Source organism: Mus caroli, unplaced genomic scaffold (genome assembly GCF_978045245.1).
Source record: "Mus caroli unplaced genomic scaffold, Mus_caroli_1 scaffold_7, whole genome shotgun sequence".
Taxonomy (NCBI): Eukaryota; Metazoa; Chordata; class Mammalia; order Rodentia; family Muridae; genus Mus; species Mus caroli.
In genome coordinates, this window is record NW_028227262.1 from 67,893,326 (window position 1) to 67,920,724 (window position 27,399).

General features: G+C 39.7%; 1 pseudogene; it reads left to right on the top strand.

The window, feature by feature from the left end:
- The first annotated feature begins 661 nt into the window (after positions 1-661).
- Positions 662-5,088, top strand: LOC110295667 (serine/arginine-rich splicing factor 3 pseudogene; annotated as a pseudogene).
- The last annotated feature ends 22,311 nt before the right edge of the window (positions 5,089-27,399 follow it).

The following is a 27,399-nucleotide window of genomic DNA, read 5'->3' on the forward strand; positions in this document are numbered from 1 at the left end:
CTCCATAATCTGGTTCTCAGCTGCCAATCCGGACTCCTAATTTTGTATGTGACATTCTCAGCAGCTCTTGGGGGAAGGCCAACTCCATGTCTAATTCCTTTCCTTCCTGGAACCATGAGCCATTATCTACTGTCTGTAGAGGGGTTCGATTCTTTGTCTCTCTGTATCTTTGCACATTTTGGAGAGTGATTTTGAAGAATAAAATGATGAAATGTCTACATATTTATCTAGTATTGATTTCCAGGTATGAGGACCCCTCAAGCAATGGGATATATCCATCATTCAAGTATAATATAACATATGAATAACTTATTGTGAATGAGTATCTTAACTTATTCCTACTTTATTTTTATGATTGTTATGAGTAAACAGTTGACTTTTATGTCAGGATCTAGCATTTGAAAATTTGAGAGCTGACTTACACATTCCACATATTTCCCACAAAGCTTGAGAATCTGAAGATAAGTTAGACATTGAAACTTTTGTTCCTTGTGATACTGCATCCACTCTATTTAAAAATTAAGTTCTTTATCTAGAATGTACTTAAATCCAGTTTCATAAGCATTGGTAAATTTGCAGGGATCAGGGTAAACTGAAGCAACTTGCTATTCTCCATATCAGCCCTTCAATTTTCTATAAAAGTATAATTTAATCTAGAAAAATGCTAACAAAGAGTCCACCAGCCCCTCTTTCATCTGGATATGGCTTTGTGGTCATGGTCTTCACAGTGTGGTGTGCAGTATAATAGATTACAAGGAGTACGATAGAGGACAAAGGTGCTTCTGCAATCTTAGCAGTGGGGATGCAAAGATGGGTAGTTTTCTGGAGTCCACTATCCATTTGGTGAGGCCAAAACAGAGAGTTCCAGGATGAATGAGGGACCCTGTCTCAAAATATAAGTTGGAGATCAATTACTGAAGACACTTAACATTAGCATTTTTGCCCCTTATGCACATGCACACATACACAGACAAATACAACACACACACACACTAAATAGTGTTTGCTTCATGGTGTGTGTCAATGTGTCTATATCTCTAACTTGGGCCAATCTAATGGCAACTTAGGTTGAGAGATCAAAATTGGAAGCAATGTGGATTCAGAGAAATGTCCTTTTTAGGGGGGGGGGTGGTTTTTCGAGACAGGGTTTCTCTGTATAGCTCTGGCTGTCCTGGAATTCACTTTGTATACCAGGCTGGAATGTCCTTTATCTGCCATTGATTGCTAATCCCTGGACTTGACCATGTGACAGAAGTGGTCTTATTTTATTAAAGACCAGATTTGTAGGTATCTGTTATTTATTCCTAATACTAATCTTTTTGTTTGTTTGTTTGTTTGTTTTTTGTTTTGTTTTGTTTTTTGAGACAGGGTTTCTCTATGTAGCCCTGGCTGTCCTGGAACTCACTCTGTATATCAGGCTGGCCTCGAACTCAGAAATTTGCCTGCCTCTGCCTCCCAAGTGCTGGGATTTAAGGCATGCACCACTACTGCCCGGTTCCTAATACTAATCTTAACCATTGTATATTTGAAGCCTTCCTTTAAAGCACGAGCTTACATGATCTTGGAGCAGATGTTTTTATGTGTAAGCAGTTACTAACACAGAGAGACTTTAGAATACTTAAATACCATAACCTAGTATATACATAGGTTTTTAACATTTAAAACATTTTCCACTCAATCATAAGAATGAGAATTTAAATTTAAAAATTTCTACCCCACCCGGGAATCCATTCCATAGTTAGCCACCAAACCCAGACAGTATTGCAAATGCCAGCAAGATTTTGCTCAAAGGACCCTGATATAGCTATCTCTTGTGAGGCTATGCCAGTGCCCAACAAATACAGATGTGGATGCTCACAGTCATCTATAGGATGGAACACAGGGCCCCCAATGAAGGAGCTAGAGAAAGTACCCAAGGAGCTGAAGGGGTCTGCAACCATATAGGTGGAACAACAATAAGAAATAACCGTACCCCCAGAGCTCATGTTTCTAGCTGCATATGTATCAAAAGATGGCCTAGTCGGCCATCATTGGGAAAAGAGGCCCTTAGGTCTTGCAAACTTTATATGCCCCAGTACAGGTGAATGCCAGGGCCAAGAAGTGGGAGTGAGTGGGCAAGGGAGCAGGGCAGGGGAGGGTATAGGGAACTTTTGGGATAGCATTTGAAATGTAAATAAAGAAAATATCTAATAAAAAATTTCTAACAAAAGGAATGTAAATGGCTGGAGAAAGAGGTATTTAATTTTATGCCTTAATGGTCAATAATGGTGTGATTGGCATGAGGGTAACCGACCCTTCACTGATTTTGAGACTCATCCCACAAGAAGAATTCATGACTTGCTCCAAGAACTTGGCTAAAATTTCATATTTGGGGAGATCATGGGCCCTAGAAGGGACCTTGCTACTGTTATTTTATTAAATTGAGTATCAAACTGCCTTCTAAATTTTTATGTTCATACCCATAGATTAATGTAGCTTTCAATTCTTGGCCAGAGAAGCTTTTCTTTTCAGTAAATGTTGATGAATGTAGAGATTCATAGCTGCATAAAGTGCTTAGAATGAGTGACAGTTGTATGCACAGAGAAATGCGCCCTTATACTGTCCCCTCTATAGCTCAGATTGTCTTCTTAGTATAGTTATTGCAGTCATGAACTTGTAACAGCTTTGGTTTCCCACACTGGGCCTGTCAACAGTCAGAGATTAGAGAAGGGCCTTACCCCTACATGGTGAACTGTTGGCTATTGAAAGATGCTAGGTGAGAGGGAGTTGTGGACTTTAGTTGGGTTACCAGTTGATGAGTCCACCAACCTCCAATGCATAGTTTCACACTCAAGATCACATGGACATCACTGCTTAAACTCAGTGGCTCACAAAATAAAAGAAAAAGACAATATTATGGGAAAGGGAGTTGTGAGAAAAGGGAGGTTTTTCAAAGTGTGAGGGAGATGAGACAGGGTAGACAGCACTTAGAATTATATATATATATATATATATATATATATATATATATATATATAATTGTCAAGGAGCAAACTTAATTAAAAATAAACAGTTGTACAGCCATTTTAAAGAGGCAAATAATATGAACTTCAATATTTCTTGAACACATCTCCAGAGAAAGAATGTAGAGTATTTTTGGTTGAAATTATCATTGAGTTTCTTTGATAGCTAATATTATGTAGCTAACTTGGCATCCATAGCTGCACATACATGTAGGTCTATAACTGTCACAATTCCAGCCTAAATAAAAACTCACTTACGAATTCAAGCCTGTTAATGTTTAGCTTATACAAAAATTTTTTAAAAATTGTTTTTTGTGGTGCTTTTCCATCCTTGCCTGAACAAACGCTATGTTATACTGTTTAATTTAAATACCAGATGCTCAATTAGCATCTGTACAAATATTTCCACCTGATAGCATGGAGCTTTTTCATGTTCATCTAATTCTGTTCAAAGGTTAATTCCTTCTTTGCTGTTTGCTTGATGGTAACAGGTAATAAGTAGGGAATTATTTCCATAATTATTATTATCAAGAAAAATTATTACATTTATCAAAAGCAACACAGCTATGATTTTCATCTGGTCCTGAGAACTTACTGTGAAATTTCATTGTAAATCTCTTGATAACGTCAGATACACATTTGTGAGGTGTCAGCATCCAGCAGTAAATATGAATAATTTACCAAATCATCTTAAAATGGCTTCAAAATCAAGATGATCGAGAAATACCCATTATTCAAAGGAATCCTTCTTGAAAGGTTATTTTTTTAAATTTAGGAACTTCAGAAGACTATTAACTGAAGATTTATCATAAACTCTCTGTAGCAAGTCTGTCAATAAAACCTGAAATCCAATTTCAAAAGACTGTAAAGATAAGGTTATCTATTATATGCCATGAGCTTGAAAGGTTATTTTTCACCTGGAAACAAAGCTGAAGTTTAACATGACATAACCTACTCAGTTTCCTCTACTATTACTTGGGGAGAATTTTTTGTTGAACCACATGAAATGAACTTCTATTGTGTATGCACATTTAGTACAATTTTGCTGGGAGAAGATTTTTGAGTAAGAAGTTTCATGTCCTAGGCTGTGGCAGGTTGCTGTATCAGTATCTTATTTTATTCTAATATTGGTTATCAGCTGATCTATGTGACTACTTTGCCCTCAATGTAGCAATGGGAGAAGACTTTTGATGGTAGTCTGTCCTTTACACATTATTCTTTATTAATGTGTGAAATTGGCTTAGATGTGAGACTCACTTATTCTTTTAAAGTAGATGCACTCACAGATATTTGTGAGGCATTTCACTGAATCCTCTTCTGAAAACAGTATTCAGCGTGAGAAAGACCAAGAAAAACCAACACTATTATGTACTCAACCCCAGTGTTATGATAATTTGTTGTTACACTCCAAAATTTGGCCTTGAATTGTGTCCTGGTTTGCTTTAACTGTCAACTTTATACAGCCTAGATTCACCTGACTGAGAAGCTCACATAAGATTTGCCCAAATTGGCCATTTCATGGATGCAGCAGGACAGATAGCATCTGTGAGAGCAGAGTCAGAGGGGAGCAGGTGGTCCTGTCAGAGCGTTGGGATTTGAGCTTCGGTTCTTTGAACCAAGGATCTCTAAAGGCACAGTGATTCCTGCCCATTGGTCTGCAAAGTTCATGTAGGTAATCTTGGAAACAATGCGAACAAGACTGAATTAGAACAAACTTTTGGTCATTATGGACCACTCTGAAGTATGTGGGTTGCTAGAAACTCTCCTGGGTTTGCTTTCCTTGAATTTGAGGATCCCCAAGATTCTGCTGATGTTGTCCATGAGCTACAAGGCACTGATTGGTGAAAAAAAGAAGTTGAAGTCATGGCCTGTCTCCCTCTTGGGTTGTCACCCTCGAGGGGACTACCATAAAAGGAGTCCTCCACCTCGTTGCAGATATCCAAGGAGAAGTTTCTCCCAAAGCCAGAGCAGGATACTATCTAGAGAGAGGAGAAAAGGAAAATCTCTGTCTCAGGAGAGAAAGCACAGGCCAGCTCCATCTTTCTCTAGGTCGAGTAGCTGATCTAAGTCAAATGAAAGAAAATAGACCAGTTTGCAAAAGAAGTGATGTACATGAAATAACTTCATTTGACATGAATATGTCCAGGCAATTAAAGTTCTGTTTGAGACTTCATAAGCTTCCTGCTTATTTTTAAGAGGTTTTGCTGTTCCAGTTTGTTTTGTCTCTCGGAACAGTGACACACAAAACAATGTAATTCTCTATGGTTTCAAATAGATCATATAAGGCACGTGATATCAAGAATTGTTACTTTACAATGTTCTCTTAAGCAAGATTGAATTTGCTTTGAACTTTAGATTTTCATAGACTGCAATAAACCTAGATTTTGCCCAGGTGAAGTGTGAACGATACAGAAACTTCCGGCGGAGATTGATGAAAGCGGAAGCTTCTCTAGTAGCTGAGACACAGTGAGGCGCGCTGGAGGTGGAGTGATAAACAGTCTTTCAAAGCCACTGTGAACACAAGCCAACAAGTAAATAGTAGGAATGGCACTTGGAAGGTTTAGAAAGTGGCTCCTTCCTGGTTGCTATATGCGAATACAGAGCTGTTGTAATACCTTTATTTGGAAATGTAAGACTAAGATACCAGTGTCCTATGTGTTTAAGAGTACATTGTAGAGCTGAACTTCTGAGTTACTGTGTGAGATTTTTTTTCCCACACTGTCATTGTAAATATGTTTGTGAGAATCCTTGTTTGGTTACTATTATATATAGTATAATATATAATATATACTAATATACTATATACTATATATAGTAATATATGCTATATACTATATATAATATATATAATAATAATATATAATATATACTATATATAATAATAATATATAATATATACTATATATAATATAGTGGGCATCACCATTTCCTTGGCAGATGATAAAAGCGTGAGGTAAGCATTATCCTTTAAGTAAGCCAGCAAGGATTGTTCCTTCCTTGGCTGTGAGTTCCTTAGTCAGAGGTAATGATGCATAGAATAGCAAGCAGGCCTGCCATCAAGTTCCTGCTTCACTTTCTGCTCATCTTCCTTCAATGGGAGTCTATAAATAGACTTTCCTTTCCTGCCTTAAGTTGCTTTTTATCACAGGAATTGAATGAACTTAGAACAATTTGTTAGGAAACAGTGCATATGGATATAGAATGTGGCTTTCATTTAGCTAATATATAGCACATCTATCAGGCTAATCATTTTCAGCATAAGTAATATTTTTGTAACACCAGCGAATTCAGGGTTGAGACAAGCCCATACCAACTCCTTGTCACCACACAGAGTTCATTATATGGAGGCCATGTTGACAAACTGTGAGGTACAGGTGGTTTTGTATGGTCAATTTGTTCGGAATATTCCCAACAAGAAAAGCAAACCAATATTCCACAGGGCAAATTGAGTTTTTTTTTTTCTTTCATGGTAAAAAGAATGCAATGTAATCAACACTGGGCTCACTTAACCATTGTATATGAAATTTTGTACCCGTAAAGTTAAGATACCTCTTTATTTAAATAATCTAAGTAAAACAATCAGCTAGTTAAAGGGAGTTCTGAATTAATGATTGTACTGGCTATTTTTGTGTCAACTTGACACAGCTGGAGTTATCACAGAGAAAGGAGCTTCAGTTGAGGAAATGCCTCCATGAGATCCAACTGTAAGGCATTTTCTCAATTAGTGATCAAGGGGGAAAGGCCCCTTGTGGGTGGGACCATCCCTGGGCTGGTAGTCTTGGGTTCTATAAGAGAGTAGGCTGAGAAAGCTAGGGGAGGCAAGCCAGTAAAGAACATCCCTCTATGGCCTCTGCATCAGCTCCTGCTTTCTGACCTGCTTGAGTTCCAGTCCAGACTTCCTTTGGTGATGAACAGCAATATGGAAGTGTAAGCTGAATAAACCCTTTCCTCCCCAACTTGCTTCTTGGTCATGATGTTTGTGCAGGAATAGAAACCCTGACTAAGACAAATTGGTACCAGCAGAGTGGGGTATTCCTGTGACAACCTGACCATGTTTTGGGGAGGACTGTGGAAGGACTTTGGAACTTTGGGCTTGAAAATCCATTTGTTTTTAAGAGCTCTGTCAGATGTGTAGGAGCTTGGAAGATAATGTTGAGAACAGTGCAGAAGATGGAGGCCTGGTTTGTGAAATTTCAGAGGGAAAATTAAAGACTCTTTTCAGGGCCATTGTTACTTTGGTTGTGAAGATTTTGTGGTTCTGGTTAGCTGGGGCTGAAGAATCAGCTGTGATTAACAAGATACTAGAACTACTAAAGCAAAAACTTTGCATTACTGGGACTATTGATGCTGGTTAGCTGGAGCTAAGAAATTAGTGGTGATTAAGAAGAGACCAGCATCATTAAGGTGACATCTTCTGGGAAGTGTTTTCTGAAAGCACAAAGAGGCTGTGTTCCAGAGATAGGCAAGGTTGTACTCCTTCTGCAGCGGGACTTGGTAATGTGTAAGGGTCACCCTGGTGGTACTGGTTTTGAAGGCTTGAAGGGGTCATGCAGAGCAGCTGAGGCTCGGCACTGTGAGAGGCCATGGAAGGCCATTGGTGAAGGTGCAGCCTCAGTTGTAATTGAAGGCCCAGGACTGAAGGGGTCATGCAGTGTTTTGGAGATGCCAGTACCATGAGATGACCACCAAGAGCAGCAGCAGCAGTGGAGTACAGGCATCTGGAGCCCAGAGGACGATGTGTGTGCTACAAAGGGCATGGCTGGAGAAGTGACCCAAGCCCTTGGAGGAGCCCAGAAGATCGTGAGTTGGATCCCAGACGTTGGACAGTTGGAGATTGATTTTTGCTTTGATTGTGACTATGCCCTGATATTTTCCCTCTTGAAGGAAGACACTGTTTTAGTGGAGCCCACAGTTAAGAGACTTTTAATTGTAAAGAGACTTTGGATTTTAAAAGAGATGGATATTTTAAAGAGATTGAAAATTTAAGAATATGTAAAGACTGTGGGACTTTTAAAGTTATTTAGGTCTTGGGGATGAATAAGAATGTAAGGGTTGAGGCTTACTAGTGATGTGTTTGTGTGTCAAGTTGACAAGGGGTCAATTGTACTGGCTATTTTTGTGTCAACTTGACACAGCTGGAGTTATCACAGAGAAAGGAGCTTCAGTTGAGGAAATGCCTCCATGAGATCCAACTGTAAGGCATTTTCTCAATTAGTGATCAAGGGGGAAAGGCCCCTTGTGGGTGGGACCATCCCTGGGCTGGTAGTCTTGGGTTCTATAAGAGAGTAGGCTGAGAAAGCTAGGGGAGGCAAGCCAGTAAAGAACATCCCTCCATGGCCTCTGCATCAGCTCCTGCTTTCTGACCTGCTTGAGTTCCAGTCCAGACTTCCTTTGGTGATGAACAGCAATATGGAAGTGTAAGCTGAATAAACCCTTTCCTCCCCAACTTGCTTCTTGGTCATGATGTTTGTGCAGGAATAGAAACCCTGACTAAGACAATGATGAAAGGAACTTTGTGTGTGTGTGTGTGTGTGTGTGTGTGTGTGTGTGTGTATACAGAACTGAGAGTAAATAGTTGACTTTATGCTCTCTGTATGCTCAGGACCACTGAGTCCAAAATATGATTTAATGCCTACCATGTGCAAAACTGTCAAGTCTGAAGTGAAGCCCAGATGATGGAGGTGGAAGGCAGGCATGGACAGATATTCTAAACCTATTTAGTGCAACGACTGTTCTCATTGTGGAGGAATACTTTATAACAGATTCAGTTAACACTTCTGGGTGGGCAATGGTAAAGGTCTAGTTGTCCTTGGGTTGCTATGGACTTAATTTAAATATTTTAGCACAGTGAGGACATTTCCTGATATTTCTGAGTCTGCTTTCCAATATGGCAAAGAGGTTGACATCCACTGAGTGTCATTGATCCCTGGGACATGATGCCCTCTCTCCTAGGGATCAATAGAAGACACAGTTCAAGTGTGTGCAAGGGCTCAGTCTTTCACATGGATGAGATTCCCCAAGTGAGAAGTCCAAGCTATGAGAAGCAGCAGAAAGTTTTAGACAAGTTCTTTTTAAATTCTTACAGGCTGAAGAAGATAACAAATCAAATGTAGAACTCTAATGAATATGACATGTCTCTCTTTTCTTCCTCTTTTTTTTTTTTTTTTTTTTTTTTTTTTTGGTTTTTCGAGACAGGGTTTCTCTGTATAGCCCTGGCTGTCCTGGAACTCACTTTGTAGACCAGGCTGGCCTCGAACTCAGAAATCCGCCTGCCTCTGCCTCCCAAGTGCTGGGATTAAAGGCGTGCGCCACCACCGCCCGGCTCTTCCTCTTTTTATATTCCTTTCTCTTACTCTTTCCTTTCTAATTTTCTCTCATAGAGGGTCTCTCTGGCTCATACAGGCTCAGGCTGTGTTTTAGGGTACATCACCTGCAGTTTGCCTTTGCCTGCTGTGATGTTCGCATTTTCTCCTCTTCTTCCTGCCCTTGCACTTATATCTACTTTCTGAGATCAGAGATGATTATGAAGCCCTTTAGGTTCACTTTCCTTCACACCTTCCCCTTGTTTGTTTGGGTTGTGGGATTTTCTTTTTTGGAAAGTCCAGTTGTCCTTAAGATAAATGAAAACACTATGGAGTCAGGCTGTATCTTCCTTCACTGTTAGGGTGGATGAGTTAACTTGAGAGTGTCTCATTAATTATTAACAAGATATGAAAAGGTAAAATGTGATAAGAAGCCTCATTATAAATACATTTGAATGACTTAACCTTTATATCTGTAAATTTACTTTTCATTTTCTGTTTATCAATCATGTGACCATCTATCTGACTATCAATCTCCCTATTTATGTATCATCTATGTACTATTTATTTATTAGCTACCTACGTATTATATAACATTTTTGCAAGTATATATCTATTTATCATTTTCATCTCTTCTATCTTTCCACTAGATTAGCTATCATTCCTTTATTCCTCTATCATTTATTTATCTCTACATTACCTGTCTTGCAATCTATTTATTTATATATCTACCATCTATTTACCTATGTATCATTTTTCATTTATTATGATATGATAAACATCTCATATTTTTGTTTATCTTCTGTCTATCCATGAATTATCATTTTAATATTTGTTTTATTTTATGAATATGAGTATTTTGTCTGCATGTCTGAATGTGTACTGCATGTGTACCTGGTACCCATGGATGTTAGAAGACATCATCAGATCTTCTGGAAATAAAGCTGTGGATGTAAGGGCTGAACACTGATATGTAGACATCTCTGCTGTCTCCACAAATCATCTTTTAGAAGCTATTTTACTGAGCCTAGATGATATGAACTCAGCTTTTGATTCTGTGGGATTTGTACATATGCATGTGTACTTGTTAGTAGGGATGTGTGCATATACACATGTGTGGATATGCATGGGAGGCCAGAGGCTGACATTAGCACTTTCTTGGACTCCATGCACCTTTGCTTTCTGAAATAGGGTCTCGCACTGAACGTGAATCTCATCAATGTGAGGTTGAGCTTTAGTGACCTGCTTGTCTCTGTGACTTTTGCCCCCATTCCTGGATTTACAGGTACATGATGTTACACTCAGCTTTTTAATATGAAAGATAAGGATCCCATTTCAGAGCTTCATGCTTGATTGGCAGACACTTTGCCGAATGAGCCATCTCCCTTGCCAATTTTGTAAGATTTAACATATGGCCACTTTCATTTGGAATGTCTACTAAATATCAAAATTAATTCATCTTTACTTGTACAATGGACATATACAGCTAAGAAGTTTATTTTTTCCTTTTACTTTTTTTTTCCAATGAGGGGATTGAAATCTTCATTATTCACACACACACACACACACAATTTTCTTCGGTTTGTAGATTATGTAAGTTAAATGACTTACTGATGGTCACCAAATTAGCAAAACAAAGATTGAACCCCAGCTTACTGCTTGCTATTGCCTCACATGTAGTAGGAAATCTGGCATGTTATCCGATTAAAAAACACTATACACATTACAAATAAAACTCAGAGCTTAAAGTGACTTTTCCAAGTGAAGTCCTGAATAGGTGCAATCAGGCCTGAGGTCTATATTTCATCATGAAGAATTCTATAACTGTCTATCAGGCATTAGGAGGATTCATGCACATTTTTTTTATTTAGCAGAATCATCTGATTTATAGCTATGGTTTCCACATCTCTGTATGACTCCATTCAGATGTGCCCCTGGGAAGCATTTGTGAAGTTTCCTTGAGAGTGGATGTGTGTTGTTTCTAGTTATTAAGTAAGCACTTCATTTTGTAGAAGGATATTGGTGACTATATCCCATTTGGGGAGTGAATGGATATATTTTCATGGTTCATATGCTAATGCATATTCTTCTCATGACTCCTTACAAAAGAGAAATTAATTTAACTAAGAGTGTACATGTTTCCATGCTGCTCTTGCTTAATTAAGTTGATTCGAGTCCTAGTTGGACCATTATGCCAAGGTTTGCCATGCTTAAGACAAAATGTGAACAGGCAGGCAATTCATTTGAATGACTGTAATATGAGTTTAGAATACCTAGGACAATAGGTCCCTTTTAATCTTCGGTTAATAAGTCATCTTAATTACAACTCAGGCAAAGACCTTGACAACATTTCACACTTTACACCGAGAGAACCATTATTTTTCATAGCCTCCCTTGACACATTTTAGAAGTGTCAGTTGTTATGGGAAAGATTTGTTTTCCAATATTAAATTTTTATTTATGTAATCTTTCTCATTTTTAATTTTTATTAAATTCTTTTTATGTGACTTTTTGTTAATGTGAAGTACAGCTACAGGAATAGATGTAAGTAGGTGATTATAAATTTTAATAAGCATGAATATACATTTAAGCTACTAGTTAGTAGTAGTTTAAATCAAGAAGACTCTATTCAATACTTCCTATTTCTCATCATTTTTGAATTGTCCTGATTTCTTTTTTTATTCTATAGCATTTTATTATATTTTTCACTCTTCAAAATACCTTCTAAATCTAAACATATCTTGATCACATTCTTCTCCTTCCCAAGTCTCCCCAGATCTCCCTTTTCCCACCTTCTAGATTCCAAGACCTGAAAGAACAAAACCCCAACATAACAACTCCCTCCAACCAAGAAAACAACCCCCTCAAAGCCCAACTAAACTGCATACAAACAGAAGCACATAAAAGCTGTGGAGTCCACCATATATCTATCTGTTATCCTCTCCTGAACACAAGACCTGCCCTCAAATGGTTGATATACCCAGGGACACTCCATTAGGAAAAACAAACAAACAAACAAACTGACTTTCCCTCTCCTAGCAGGTATAAGTGACAGTTCAGGTGTTAACCCTCATTTTTATTTTTTTATTTCTTTCAAGTTCATACTTGTATAAATATCCATCCCTCACTTGCTCCATTCCATTTACCCTGGAACTAACTTTATGTTTTCATTTTATAAATTCTAATTGATGAACACATTTTTAAACTCACTGAGTCCAATCAGTTAGCCAGTGTTTCATTTAAATGCACGGATATGGGGTTATCTCACTGGGACATGGAATTATCCACGAGAGCATGGTAGCATTCACTGGGCCCAGGGGTCATCCACTGGGACATGGGAAATACTTAACTGGATTCCTGCCTTCTATTAGTTCTAGGGGCTTGCACACTATGCATCACAGAACAAATAAGACCCACAACTTACTCACTTTTGTAAATAAAATGTCTCAAATTTTGCTGTCTATTTGTGTATCATCTGTGGCTCTTTTTCTCTTAGAATGACAAAGATGAGAAATCTTGACTAAGAATAGAAGATTCTCTCTCTCTCTCTCTCTCTCTCTCTCTCTCTCTCTCTCTCTTTCTCTCTCTCTCTCTCTCTTTTTTTTTTTTTTTTTTTTTTAGGCAGGGCTTCTCTGTATAGTCTTGGCTGTCCTGGAACTCACTCTGCAGCCCAGGCTGGCCTCGAACTCAGAAATCTGCCTGCTTCTGCCTCCCAAGTGCTCGGATTAAAGGTGTGTACCATCACTGCCTGGCAAGATTTCTACAGAAACAAGTCAACATTCTCCAATAAGAATATTTTTTGGCTTTCTCTGGTGCCCGGAAAATAGTTCTGAAAAGCCAGAATTTTTGTGGAAGAAAGATCTGGCAAAAAGGGTGCAGGTAGTGGTAGCTAACAATTGATCCTGACTAGTTTAACCTGTGCCTCCAGCATGAACAGTTTATTATTCTCTCAATAGTGTTTCCCTTGTGTGCTAGGCTGAAACTTTCTCTGGCTAGATCCCTTCTAAAGAATAAAGAAGACAAATCAATTCATCCTCAATTCACATTTCATGAACTAGAAAATTTAGACATATACTTCCCAGGTTATTTCAGCAAATTGAAGCAGCATTGTATTTGTTTTGGACCTTGGAGTAACTTGAGAGCATAGTGTGGGTACTTATTGTCAAGGTGTGTGTGTCTGTGTGTGTGTGTATAGTGAATGAACATCTTAATCTATCTTAATCTAAAACCCTTAAAGTGCTCTATATCTCTCAATATCCAGTGAGCCACATATGTGTTTGGTATATAAATTTATCCTGTATCTGTGTAAGCAGCTTACAGACATATGCATTACTTAGGAGTTGCTGTGGAATCTTCTCTAGCTACTTTTGTGGTATTTTATATGTGACGACATTTTCACAATGGACAGTATGAACCTTCTGTCATGTGTGTCTTGTTGAAATCTCAAGAAAGAATTCAACAAATCTCTAACAACCTCCAGTGCCTTAAATAACCGTTGAGTTTCAGGATTCTCAACAGAAGTTTTCCTAGTGTATCGCCAAGACTCTAATTTGGATATCAGTTATTTATGGGAATTAACATGGAGAGATGGAACAGCAGGTCTGTGTGGGATGCTGGCAAGTCAGAGACTAAAAATGAGTGACGTGTGTTGTAATGAGGTACGTACATCTGAGACAGAGGGTGGTAGAGGCAGAGGGGGAGATGAGAAAAACATAATATGATCTGGTTTATTTAAAGGTATTGAGAGAAAAATACATCACTCAAATGTACTCAGGTAGAAGGTCTCCTCTTTATTTTTATCGGAGTGCCTTTATAGTCAAAAGAGACACAATGAAGGCAGAGAGGGATCATACTGTATTTAAAGGAAGAACTACTATTTCTCTGTCACTGTGGCTCTGCTTTTCTATTTCTATATGTCAAGTCATCTGTGCCTTTCTTGTTCAAATGAGTCTGGAGAACACAGTGGTGCACAGCCAGGGAAGTTTCTCAGTGAGACGAGCGTTTACCCATCACCCTTGAGGTCCTGGGTTTGATCTTCAGCACAGCATAAAGCCAGGGTTGGTGGTGCAAGCTTGTAATCTCAGGACTTGGAGGGGATAGGCAGTAGCATATGAAGTTCAAAGTCATCATTTGCTATATAATAAATTTGAGACCAGCCTTGACTCTATGAGACTCTGCTTCAAACACACATGTGCGCGCGCGCACACACACACACACACACACACACACACACACACACACACACACACACTTACTGACAAGGAAAACCTCTGTACTGTGTTGTGCTTCAGCAGTAAAGAAGCTCAATCCTATAAATTTTATTTTGCTGTAAACCTGGATGCCCTGCTATGGTGTACTTGCTACTTATGGGCAATTTACAAGAGAAATTAAACTCTAATCAGTTGAAAAATTAGAAGCAAATTTCAGGTCTTTATAAATAGTGTACCATGGTAACTATGCTGAGATTATCTAATTCATTAAGTATGATATATAAAAGATGGCAAGTCTGCTCTTTAATTGGCTAATAACAGTCAGCTTGCAAGTGGGTGGGCAATAAACCTCTCAGGTTGATTACCTCATGTTGTTGTGTAATGACAACAGGATGGTGGAGCGCTTGCTGGGTTGAAGAGCTGGGGGTTCTCTATTCTTTTGAGATGACTGTATATTAATACCCATTGAACTTAGATGCTCTCAGCCTTGATCAGAGAAGATTATTTCTACAGTGGACAGTAATCTATGCAGAGATTTGTAACTGGTTCATATGCCAAGAATGAGTGGCCATGAGTGTTCAGCCCAAATCTGACCGCCTCTCTCCTGTTTCTCCAACTTCCACCAAAGCTCAAAGAATAATGCTGAAGAGGAGGCAGAAAGACCCAAGACCCTGTGGTGGGGAGGAATGTTAGGAAATGCTGTCTGCCAGATAGGGCATGGTTGTTGCTTCCATGAACTCAGCTCAACTGTGATTGCTGCACAAGATGAAGGCAGCTATACTTCACCCATAGGGTGTGTGCTCTCCGGGCTTCATCTTGTAATGAGGAATGATTGATTGTTGACAGCCCCGTGGGGGAGAGAGAGAGAGAGAGAGAGAGAGAGAGAGAGAGAGAGAGAGAGAGAGAGAGAGAGAGAGAGAGAGACTTTGGGTTTGTGGAAACTTGTAGGTTTCCTGTGCTCCAGTGAATGGCCTCACACCCATGCACATAAATGACAGCACCACATGTTCTTAGTGGGCTTTTCAAAAGCAAAGGAAAAGGCATGAAGTACAGAGGTGGACATGTGTAGGGAGATCCAGGGGAAGTTAAAGGAGAAGAATAGAGTGGATGCAACCATATTTTATTGTATAAATGTATGAAATTCTCAAAGAATAAAATTTAATCAATAAAAAGATTAATGTATTTACCAGGGACTTTTCCTCAAATGTAGCTCCAAAACAGAAGCAAGAAAAGCTCTGTGAAATTGACACACTTGTGACCAGAGGCTTCACCCAGCCCTCACATCCTATTGATGCTAGAAGGATGGGCTGAAAACTTCTGACCTAGAAGGCAGTCTCGAGCAGCAGTCCCTCTCCAGCTATGCTCTTGGTGGCTTAGCAATGACAGAAAGACATCTTGGCCTGGGGCTGGCTCAGTTGGTAAAGTGTTTGTAGCCCACATGTGAGCACCCGAGCTCTATCCCCAGCAACCTGGTTTAAAACCAAGAAGCCTAGCCATGGAAGCAAACATCATCATCTCTGCACTGGGGAGGCACAGACAGGGAGATCCCTGGGGTTCACTGACCACTCAGCCTAGCCAGGCTTGAGAGTTTCAGGGGTTTCAGGTCAAAATGAGAGACCCTGACTCTCAAAAAAAGTGGGTAGATCCTAGGGATGAAACACAATGGCCCCCCAATGCATGTGCATGTGTTAGCAAATATATGCTTGCAATATCTGTGCATGTGCCACACACACACACACACACACACATGACAGATTTCTCTCCTTATGCTTGCCATTGGTAGGGCACTTTTCTTATAAGCCCCTGGCACAAAATTCAGGTGTCCTAGCTATGTTACAGATGAAGGAAGTAGACAGTGGATAGCTTGGCAATTGTTCATAGCTTTATAATCGCAAAATGGCTCAGCAACATGTGATACGAGCCCAGGCTGTGAATAAGGTCTGCATGTTCTCATATTTTAATATATGTTCACTTCATTTGAAGATTCCAATAACATGCCACCACCACCTGTGTGTGTGTGTGTGTGTGTGTGTGTGTGTGTGTGTGTGTTTGTGACTGGATATATGTGCTGGTAAGATACACCTTAGGTATTCTTACACATACACTATCATTTTGAGACACACCCTCTCAGTGGTCTAGAGCTCAGAGATTCATTTAAGCTTGCTGGCTCTGAGCTCAAGGGATCAGCTCTCTGCCTGCATCTGCCTTCCCAGAAGTGTGCCCACCATGCCTTTTCTTTCTTTTATTCTTTCTCACTTTTTAAATGTAAGCTCTATGGCCTGAACTCTAGTCCTCATGTTTATGCATCAAGCACACTAGAGCCTGGCCAGTACAGAGATTTTTAAATCACTCTGAGATAGCCACGAGATAAAAAAAAAAAATGCTGTGCCTCTAATGAGTAAATGCTGCTGCAGGAACCTGAGCACATGAAAATTAAACCACACGTAGGAGGCAGAGAAGGAAAGCTTGGGAATCCTCACCCATCCAACCTTCTAGAGTCATTACGTTTAGATCTCCTCTTAAGCTGTGCTGGTCAGGTTCAGTGAGCCTACCGCGCCAGCATTCTGTTTCCAACCCTTCACCTCATGCTTAGGTGTGCAGAATCTGTGTGGGAACACGCCCGTGGGAACATACCTTGAGCACAGGGACATGTTATCCAGGGGCTCATTCCTCATTCCTGCCCCATGGCTCCACTCAGGTGGGAAACCGATTCATAAAGGGCTGTGAAGGGTAAGCTAACAAAAGCCAGCAGGGAGCCTTCCCTCAGAATGCATGAGGGAGACCTATCTCTAGCAATTCTCCAGGAAACTCCACCATCTAACATTTTTTTTGTACATTTCTGGAGGCCTAGCAAGAGGTTTATGTTAGCGTTGGCAAAAGTCTCAATACACATTCTCCACTCTGATATGAACCACTTGATAGGGAGCTAGGACCGAAGGCTCTTACTGAGATGGAGACAGGAGCTGTGTGGGCCAGCAGGACATGAGCAGGCTTAAATGAATCTGGGTCTTAGAAACTCTCATTGGAAATTTTTCATGCAGAAGTTGCTGCGGTATCAGTTTTATATGGCTTAAATTAATACAATCTGTATTGTTTCCTTTAAATAGGAGGCATCTAATAGCCGCAGAATGAGCAGCTTATGCGAGCAACAGTTTCGTAGTTCACTAGGACATGAGGCTCAGCACACATGCAAGGCAGCTATTCTCCTTCTTTCTTACTGTTAGGCTCACAGTGCCTAGAAAATTGTTTTTAAAGTTGTTTATTATTATTATTATATTATTATTATTGTTGTTGTTGTTTGTGGTGTTGTTATTTTGAGAATTTTGTTTTTCCACCTATAGGGTTGCAGACCCCTTCAGCTCCTTGGGTGTTTTCTCATCACTGGGAAGAGAAGCCCCTTGGTATTGCAAACTTTATATGCCCCAATACAGGGGAATGCCAGGGCCAAGAAGTGGGAGTGGGTGGGTAGGGAAGCAGGGTGGAGGGAGGGTATAGGGAACATTCAGGATAGCATTTGAAATGTATATAAAAAATATCTAATAAATAAATAGATGGATGGATAAATAAATAAATAAATAAATAAGAGAGTTTTGTTTTTTGAGATAAGGTCTCACTGTGTGGCTCAAGATGGCCTAAAACTCATAATCTTTTTGTGTCAGCAATCCTAAGGTCTAGGTACAAAAGCTCACTCCCTGAGAATGTGTGCAAATATATATGTATAAATGACAATATGCAGAGGCCAGTGCTTAATGTCAGTGTCTGCCCTAGTCCCTCCCCCCTCTAATTTTAAGATACGATATGGGATTGAATGTGGATCTTACTGATTCATTATGCAGACTGGCCAGTGACTCACAAGGATCCACTTGTTTCTGCTGCACAGGGGCAGATTATGCACGCATGCTATAGCAGCTGGGCTCTTTTATATTTTTATTGTGCTTTAAATTATTTTTTACAGTCCAGTTGTTACTTCTCTCATGGTCAGTCTGCCCTCTCACAGATCCTCATCCCAATCTTCAGCCCTGCCCCTGCCCCTGCCCTTTCTTCAAGAGAATGTCCTTAACCCCCAACCACTTAATCCCCACCAGGCCTCCCCACTCTCTGGGGTCTCAAGTCTCTCAAGGGTTAGGAACATCTTCTCTTACTGAGGCAGTCCTGTGCTGTATATGTGTCGGGGTCCCTGTTGCCTAGTTGGTGGCTCAGCACATGAGAGATCTGAGGGGGTCTGGGTTAGTTGAGATAGCTGGTCTTCCTATGGGCTCACCCTCCTCTTCATGTTATAGGACATCAAACTTGGCTCTTCAGATTTGTTCAACAAATGCTTTCTTAATTGAGGCTTTTCCTAAGCTCTCAAATGAGAGAGAGAGAGAGAGAGAGAGAGAGAGAGAGAGAGAGAGAGAGAGAGAGAGGGAGAGAGAGAGAGAGAGAGAGAGAGAGAGAGAGAGAGAGAGAGAGAGAGAGAGAGAGAGAGTATTCTGCACATAGTTCTGAAAATTATGTTCCAAAATTGATTGTGATCCAGACTTCAAGATTTCTTCAAAATAATATACTAAGCTAAGCTCTGGTCATCCCCTTCTGTGATGCATAGTTATTATTCAAGGTAAAACTTGGTTATAGAGCAGGTTTGAGGAGAGCCTGAACATACATGAGTCTTAGTCTTAAAATAAAATAAATAACAAAAAGTGTTAATTGGACTGGGGATAGCAGTAAAGCATTTGTGTCTAGCATATATAAGACCCTAAATTAAATCCTAGGCACCACAATCAATCAATCAACCAACTAATCAGTTAGTTAACCAATTAATAAAATGCCATCTTCAAGATGTTTCATCAGCATGACCATGATACTTGTCTTTCATCCCATGGAAATGGCATCAGAAAAGCAGATTCTGAACCATGAATCATTCGTGAGTTACAAGTGACCTCTCTCCCCTTTTCATCAAGGAAATGGGGCGACTGTGACTCTGTGGTGTTGTGTTGGGGTATCAGAGGAGAGGACAGGTGCAAATGTGCTTTTGAAAACACTAATTCACTTTGCAAATACAAGACAACTAAGTAGACAGATCTTTGAATAGGAGGATGAATAAAGAGGCATCATTGCTGAAAACACCTGCTATTTGAGTTGACATCAGTAGAGGGCTAAGTGCAGAGAACTCATTCTTTTCCTTTTCCTTTGAGGCAGAATATTTTCATCCTTGTTATTTGTTATGTGTTTGTTTTTTCCCGCTTATATTTAACTGATATCCAAATAGCATAAAACTATTCATACTAATGAGGGTATCATGTGATCTTGCCATGTGCCCAGGCTGATCTCAAACTCATGGCTGTTTCCCTGTTGGTCTTAGAGTATTACTATCATTTCTTTATGGTGAAAACATTCAGGATTCCTTGCTGTAGCTTTTTAATGTATACAGTCCATTCTTGTTATTGACAGTTGCACTACAGTGCAATCATGCTCCCAAGATTCCAGCTCCTGAGTATGACTTAGCACCAACTGACCCCTGTGTCTCTATCTTCCTTCCATCCTGTTCTTCCCAGTCTTTTATGACCACTGTCTAATTCTGAACTATTTTCAGATCAACTTTTCTGTTGATTATGTGGTAGTTGTCTATGTCTGCCTCAGTTTACTTCATCTGACCATATCTCCCCATGTTGCCCTAAGATCTTCATTTTAAAAATATTTTTATGTCCAATAAAAAGGCGAATCTTCTGCTCTTCTGGCAGCACTTGGTCCTGTGAAGGTTCTATGCCTCAGTGTAGGGGAATGCCAGGAAGCAGGAGTGGGTGAGTTACTGAGCAGGGGGTGGGGGGAGGAGGTAGGGGATTTTCGGAGGAGATGCAAGGAAAGGGGATAAAATCTGAAATGTAAATAAAGAAAATATCTAATAAAAAATAAGAAATGTAAACAAATAAAATAACCAAGAAAAAAATTTCTAATCACCCCCCCCCCAAAAAAAAACTGAGCTCAAGCCACTGACAAAGTGCCTACGTGTCAAAAAAAAAAATGCTGTCTTTTTTTTTTTCCACTGGATGGTTTTAGCTTGCTTGATGCTCTGAAACAAGAGTCAGCATGTAGAGGACAGGACACAAAAACAAAACCACAGATAGTTGGTGGATTATTCTCTAAAATCACAGCTACGAATGATGCACAGTAGTCTTTATGAGTGGATCTCCTCTCAAAGACTTTCTAGTGAGCAGTTCTTTTTCTATTAGTCTTTCCATCAGTGGTCCTTCTGTTTATCAGTAGCTTTTCTCCCTTCTGCTCTCATCCTCTCTGCTGACTTCAACCCTCATCTGGGTCCTTAGGACTTTCACATTCCCCCTTTAATCTTACTACCCCTTCATATCTGCCCATTACCCTTGCAACCAACTCCCCAAGAAAATAAAAATCAAAGTAATTAACAAAGCAATGAAAGCCTACAAAAATGTCTCCTCATGGAAGCTGCAGTGTGTCACAGTGTGTCCCGCAGTATATCCTTTTGTCCATGCATCTTTACTTCAAATGTTCATTGCAGTGAGTCGCTGGTCTGGTTCGAGGCCTCTGGATTCTGCTACACCATCAATAGTGAATCCTCACCAGGACTCCTCTGGGTTATCCTGTTATTGCTCTAAGTCATGGAGATCTTGATGCTTCGGCTCTGCAGTACTGGCCCTTTCACGTGTTCCTGCAGTTCATAGATGAGGTAGATTTGGGGGTTGACCAACTCAAAGCCCTGGATCTGGGCCTGGGTGGTAATTGAGTTGGTCAGCCCACCAGCTCCCCCTCTACTCTTGCCACCTTTGTCTCTCATCTCACCATGGCAGTACTGGAATCACAGACATGTAGTACAATGCCTGGCTTTATGTAACTAGGGGATTTTATTTTAAAACCCCATGCTTGCATGAATAGGCAATTACCCATTGGCCTATCACCCCAGCTTTGGTAGTAGCCCCTTTGTGGTGTACTTTTTTTTTTAATCTAAATGTTTTGGCCTCTGTATTAGATGCTCTGTTTACAGGTGTCGTAGCAGCTTTAGGGGAAGATTATAAATGCCTGCTTACTTACTTTATCTCTATTCTTGCCAGATTGTTTTTGGGGTGGAACTCATCCTTTATCTTGTGAATACTGCTAAGCATAGTGCCTGTCACACAGTGGTCGCCAATCTACTTGTGCTGAATGAAGTAATAAATGCACACCAGCTTCAGTGAAGCCCAGCTGCCTGGACAGAAGTGCAATTGTTTCCACTGGATTATTTTAATTAAACACCAGGTGGAAATGCCAGGTACTTAAGGTAGAAATAAAACTCAGAGTCTATGGGATAACTTTATTATCAGAACCTTATAAACCCGAAAAATCTTTAAAAGCCACAGCTAATAAAAATGTTTTGGGACATTTGCCCACCCTCCATCAGCTTTGAGAACCAGTTATAAGATTCTTTCATTTTTATAATGGTTCCTTGGATTTTCTCAGTTTATAAAGGGATATTCTATTTTAATTAATGTTAGAAATACACCATGTGCAAGTGAATCACAAACTTGCACTGGGTCTTGGGAATTTAGGTGTGTAAATTCATCATTCATAAAATAACTGTCTTAAATTGCATTTCTTTAAGGCATAGTATCTCATATAATTTGGTCAGAAGGAAACCAAGAGGATTTGCAATTGTATCCAATTCTGAGCATTTTCTGTAGCATCAAATTTCCAGGGGGAAATATGAACGAAAGTAGCTTCACCTGTTGAGGACACAGATAACATACCAAAGTACAAGTCTATCACAATCCAATTTGGCTTACAGGCATGGGTCAGGGGTTACCTCCAGGAGTGTGCATGATCCTCAAACAGCTTCATCACCCGAAGTCTCACACCACCGTGAAGAATAGCTTCATAGATGCTACATTATGGAATCTACCTTGCAGTTAGCCTTCCAATTCCTGCACAGTGTAACATCTCCTAAGATCAGTTGTACATTGAAAAACACAGGAATGGATGCAATTCCATATGAGAATATATGGCTTCTCAGTACTCTGTGTGTTCATAGCTTTATTTCTATTAGCAGAAACCTAGACATCTCTATGCTGTTCTGTATAGCTTGTTCCCTTGGCTATGAATTGATTATGTAGAAAAAGACCAGACTACAAAATTTTATTTAGCAAGTATAAGATTTGATATCTCTAGGATTGTATGCTTAAGTTTCTTTAGCAACTCAGTTTCCTCATTAATAAAATGTAATAACAGTATCTTACCTGTGTTGCTGAGTGGAGCGAGGATTTCACAGAGAAGATAAGAGTTATGAAAAACAAAAAATACTTCTATTCTTTATAGATTCTATGTATTGCCCAAATAAAGGAAAACTGTTGAGATTTCAAGAGCATAATGTGTCCTTGGGCCAGCAATGCCTCGTTCAAACTGTATGAGAATACTAATGAAAGTGTCCAATATACATGTAAAAAGTCAACTAAGTATTATTTCCATTCCCTTTATGTACTTGAGGCACATTTTACTGAAGTATAACTATAACACATGTAATTGTACAAAATCATACACATAAATGAACTATTGCAAAGTTATGATGATTAATTTTTATTGTCAAAGTGATTGGATTATGAAACATTTAATGAGTCACAACATTGTGCATATTTGTGAGGACACTTCTAAAGAGATTTAACTGGGGAGGAATGACTCACCCTGAAGTTTGATGACAGCATGCAATGGGCTGAGGTCTCATACTAAGTAAAGCTAGGAAAAGGATAAGATGAACTAAGCATAAGCATTTATCTTATTCTGCCTCTTGACTGAAAATATTATGTGAATATCCTACCACCATCATGTTATTCCTGCCCTGACAAACTCTTCCTTCATTAATTTACTTTTTATTGGATATTTGGTCATGGTAATGATAAAGGTAACTAATATAGAAATTGGTATCAGGAGTGGGGTTGTTGCATAATTTGTAGGCTTATATATATGGTTTGTGGAGGAATGTGGAAGAGCTTAGAACTGTGAAATAAAACAACCTTGAATTATATAAACTAACATTAATGGGACATTTTAGTGGGAGTTGTGAAGTGCAAAATTGAGAAAAATACAGACAGTAGCAACTTGACTCATGTAATTTCAGAACAGAACAAGGCTTCTCTATTGGGAAATGGAATAGAGGCTATTCATGTTACATGCTGCCAAAGAATCTTACTGAATTATTTTTGTCTGAGAAATGAGAATAAAAGGGTAGAGAAAAAATAAAAGACACCATGGCATTCAGCCTATAGCATGGTTATTGTTCACTGCTTTTATCTAGAGTTATAGTTAGAGAGCAAGAAGCATAGCAGAAAGATAGAAAATAGAAACATTCAGCTTGGTGAGAAAAGGGTTATAAGAATGTTCAAAGTTTTAGACAAGTAGGTAAAGATAAGCAAAATAATTAGCAGGATTGCTACAATTCAGGAGAATCTTTAAACTTTGAATTAGGACAACACGAAAGACTCCTTGAGAACGCAAAACTACCCATTGAAAGCTCATAAAAACCAAGATTCATTTGAAAGGATGGCTGAACTGAGAATGCCACTGAAGCTGTCACTCATGTAAAAATAACTTCTCAGGGAAGATTTTCCCAGGTCCAGTCATTTCAGTTTGACACAATGGGTGGGGAAGGTACCCTAAATATCAAGATGTCAATAGAACTTTTCTGTATTGTAAATTGCTGACTTCAAAGTCATGAACTAAAAGAGTTATAGAGTAATGTAACTTGGGCACAAGGTTCAAAAATCTGCTGAGGGAAGGTAGTGTCTGGCTGGACTGGATTCCTTGCCTATAGGCCTTGAGAAGTCATTGCATGAAATGAAGAAGGTGAAACTTATTTAGCAGCAGAGGCTACCAGGTTTTGGAGGTGCTAGGACTAGCAGCAACTAGTAAGCTGAGCTGGCCTCAAAGAGCAGCCCCATTCTCCCAGCTAATGCCAGCAAATGTCCCCAGTTCTCAGAAGTAAAGGATTCGTGTTTACTCCGAGCTTCAGTAGTGGGCTGTGTCAGTATTTTATTGCCAAGTCTCATTCACTTTTGGAATAGACGTCTTAATTTAATGGCACTGTATATTCAAAGTATCCTACTTGACATTTTAATTTTATTTTGTAAGGCCTCACAGTTAAGAGTTTGTCTTATAGAGAAGAAAGTGGGGGGAAGTCTCGAAGATATGGGCACAGGGGAAAAATTCCTGAATAGAACACCAATGACCTGTGCTGTAAGATTGAGAATCGACAAATGGGAACTCATAAAATTGTAAAGCTTCTGTAAGGCAATGGACACTGTCAATAAGACAAAAAACCCACCAACAGATTTGGAAAGGATCTTTACCAATCCTAAATCAGACAGGGGACTATTATCCAATATATATAAAGAACTCAAGAAGATGGACTCAAGAAAATCAAATAACCCTATTAAAAATGAGGTACAGAGCTAAACAAAGAAGTCTCAACTGAGGAATACCGAATGGCCAAGAAACACCTGAAAAAAGATGTTCAATCCTTAATCATTAGGGAAATGCAAATCAAAACAACCCTGAGGTTCTACCTCACACAAGTCAGAATGGCTAAGATCAAAAATTCAGGTGACAGCAGATGCTGGTGAGGATGTGGAGAAAGAGGAACACTCCTCCATTGTTGGTGGGATTGCAAGCTGGTACAACTACTCTGGAAATCAGTCTCGAGGTTCCTCAGAAAATTGGACATAGTACTACTGGGAGATTTAGCAGTACCTCTCCTGGGAATATACCCAGAAGATGTTCCAACTTCTAATAAGAACACATGCTCCACTATGTTCATAGTAGCCTTATTTATAATAGTCAGAAGCTGGAAAGAACCCAGATGTCCCTCAACAGAGGAATGGATACAGAAAATGTGGTACATTTACACAATGGTACATTACACATTTACTCAGGTATTAAAACAATGAATTTCTGAGTTCGAGGCCAGCCTGGTCTACAAAGTGAGTTCCAGGACAGCCAGGGCTACACAGAGAAACCGTGTCTCGAAAAAAAAAAAAAAAAAAACAATAAATTTATGAAATTCTTAGACGAATGGATGGATCTGGAGAATATCATTCTGAGTGAGGTAACCCAATCACAAAAAAACACACATGATATGCATTCACTGATAAGTGGATATTAACCCAGAAACTTTGACTACCCAAGATACAATGTACAAACCACATGAAACTCAAGAAGGATGATCAAAATGTGAATAGTTTGTTCCTTCTTAAAATGGGGAACAAAATACCCATGGAAAGAGTTACAGAGAGAAATTTCAGAGCTGAGATAGAAGAAAGGAGCATCCAGAGACTGCCCACCTGGAGGATCCATCCCATATACAACCACCAAATCTAGACACTATTGTATATGCCAGCAAGATTTTGCTGACAGGACCCTTGTGAGGCTATGCCAGTGCCTGCAAATATAGAAGTGGATGCTCACAGTCATCTGTTGGAACACAGGGCCCCTAAAGAAGGAGCTAGAGAAAGTACCCAAGGATCTAAAGGGGTCTGCAACCCTATAGGAGGCTCAACAATATGAACTAACCAGTACACCACAGAACTGTGTCTTGGTTGCATATGTAAAAGAGGATGGCCTAGTAGGCCATCAATGGGAGGAGACACCCTTGGTCTTGGGAAGATCATATGCCCCAGTACAGGGGAATGCCAGGGCCAGGAAGCAGGAGTGGGTGGGTTGTTGGGGAGCAGCACAGGGGAGGGTATAGGGGACTTTCAGGACAGCATTTGAAATGTAAATGAAGAAAATATCTAATAAAAAGTGAAAAAAAAAGAGTTTGTCTTATGTCTCAGAAAAAAAAACTCGAAATCTATATAGTATTGAAATTGGTTTGAGATCTTCCTTCTGAGTCCAGAGGAAGCTGCTAAGGGCTCCAGAGTGCTTTCCATGTTGCAGGACCTCGGGATCACCTTGGGATCACCTCGGGAACATGGGACCTGTAGCACACCCAGGACCTCCTGATCACCTGAGAGCAAGTGGGTGATAGAAGCAACAGAGCTTCTTGGTCAGGGTCCCCTCAGGCATTCATCCTCAGCCAGGAGGCAGAGCTGAGACCCAGAACCCTGGGCACATTCCTTGCCAGAGGAGAGTCAGGCTACAGGGAGGGTTCTGACCCCAGAACTCAGGAGGTTGATCAGAGCTCCAGACAGTTGGACACCTGCCCTGCAAGAGGAGAGCTTGCCTGCAGAGAGCACTCTGACCACTGAAACTCAGGTGAGAGTTGGACTCCCAGGAATGCTGACAGAGGCTAACAGAATCGCAGGAGGATCAAGCTCCAACCAGAGAAAGCTTGATCATTAACACCAGAGATTTCCAGATGGCAAAAGGCAAATGTAAGAATCTTACTAACAGAAACCAAGAACACTGGGCATCATCAAAACCCAGTACATCCACTACAATGAGTCCTGGATACCCTAGCACAACCAAAAAGCAAGACACAGATTTAAAATCATACCTCATGATGGTGGTAGAAGTTTTAAAGAAGGGCATTAATAACTCACTTAAAGAAATACAGGAGAACAGTGCTAAAGAGGTAGAAGCCTTTAAAGAGGAAGCACAAAAATCCCTCAAGGAATTACAGGAGAACACTGCTAAACAGGTAGAAGTCCTTAAGGAACTACAGGTAAACACTGCTAAATAGGTAGAAGAAACATAAAAATCCCTTAAAGAATTACAGGACAACACAACCAAACAGGTAATGGAATTGAACAAAACCATCCAAGATCTGAAAATGGAAGTAGAAACAATGAAGAAAACCCAAAGGGAGACAACTCTCGAGTTAGAAACCCTAGGAAAGAAATCAGTTACCATAGATGTGAGCATCAGCAACAGAATAAAAAAGAAATGGAAGAGAGAATCTCAGGTGCAGAAGAT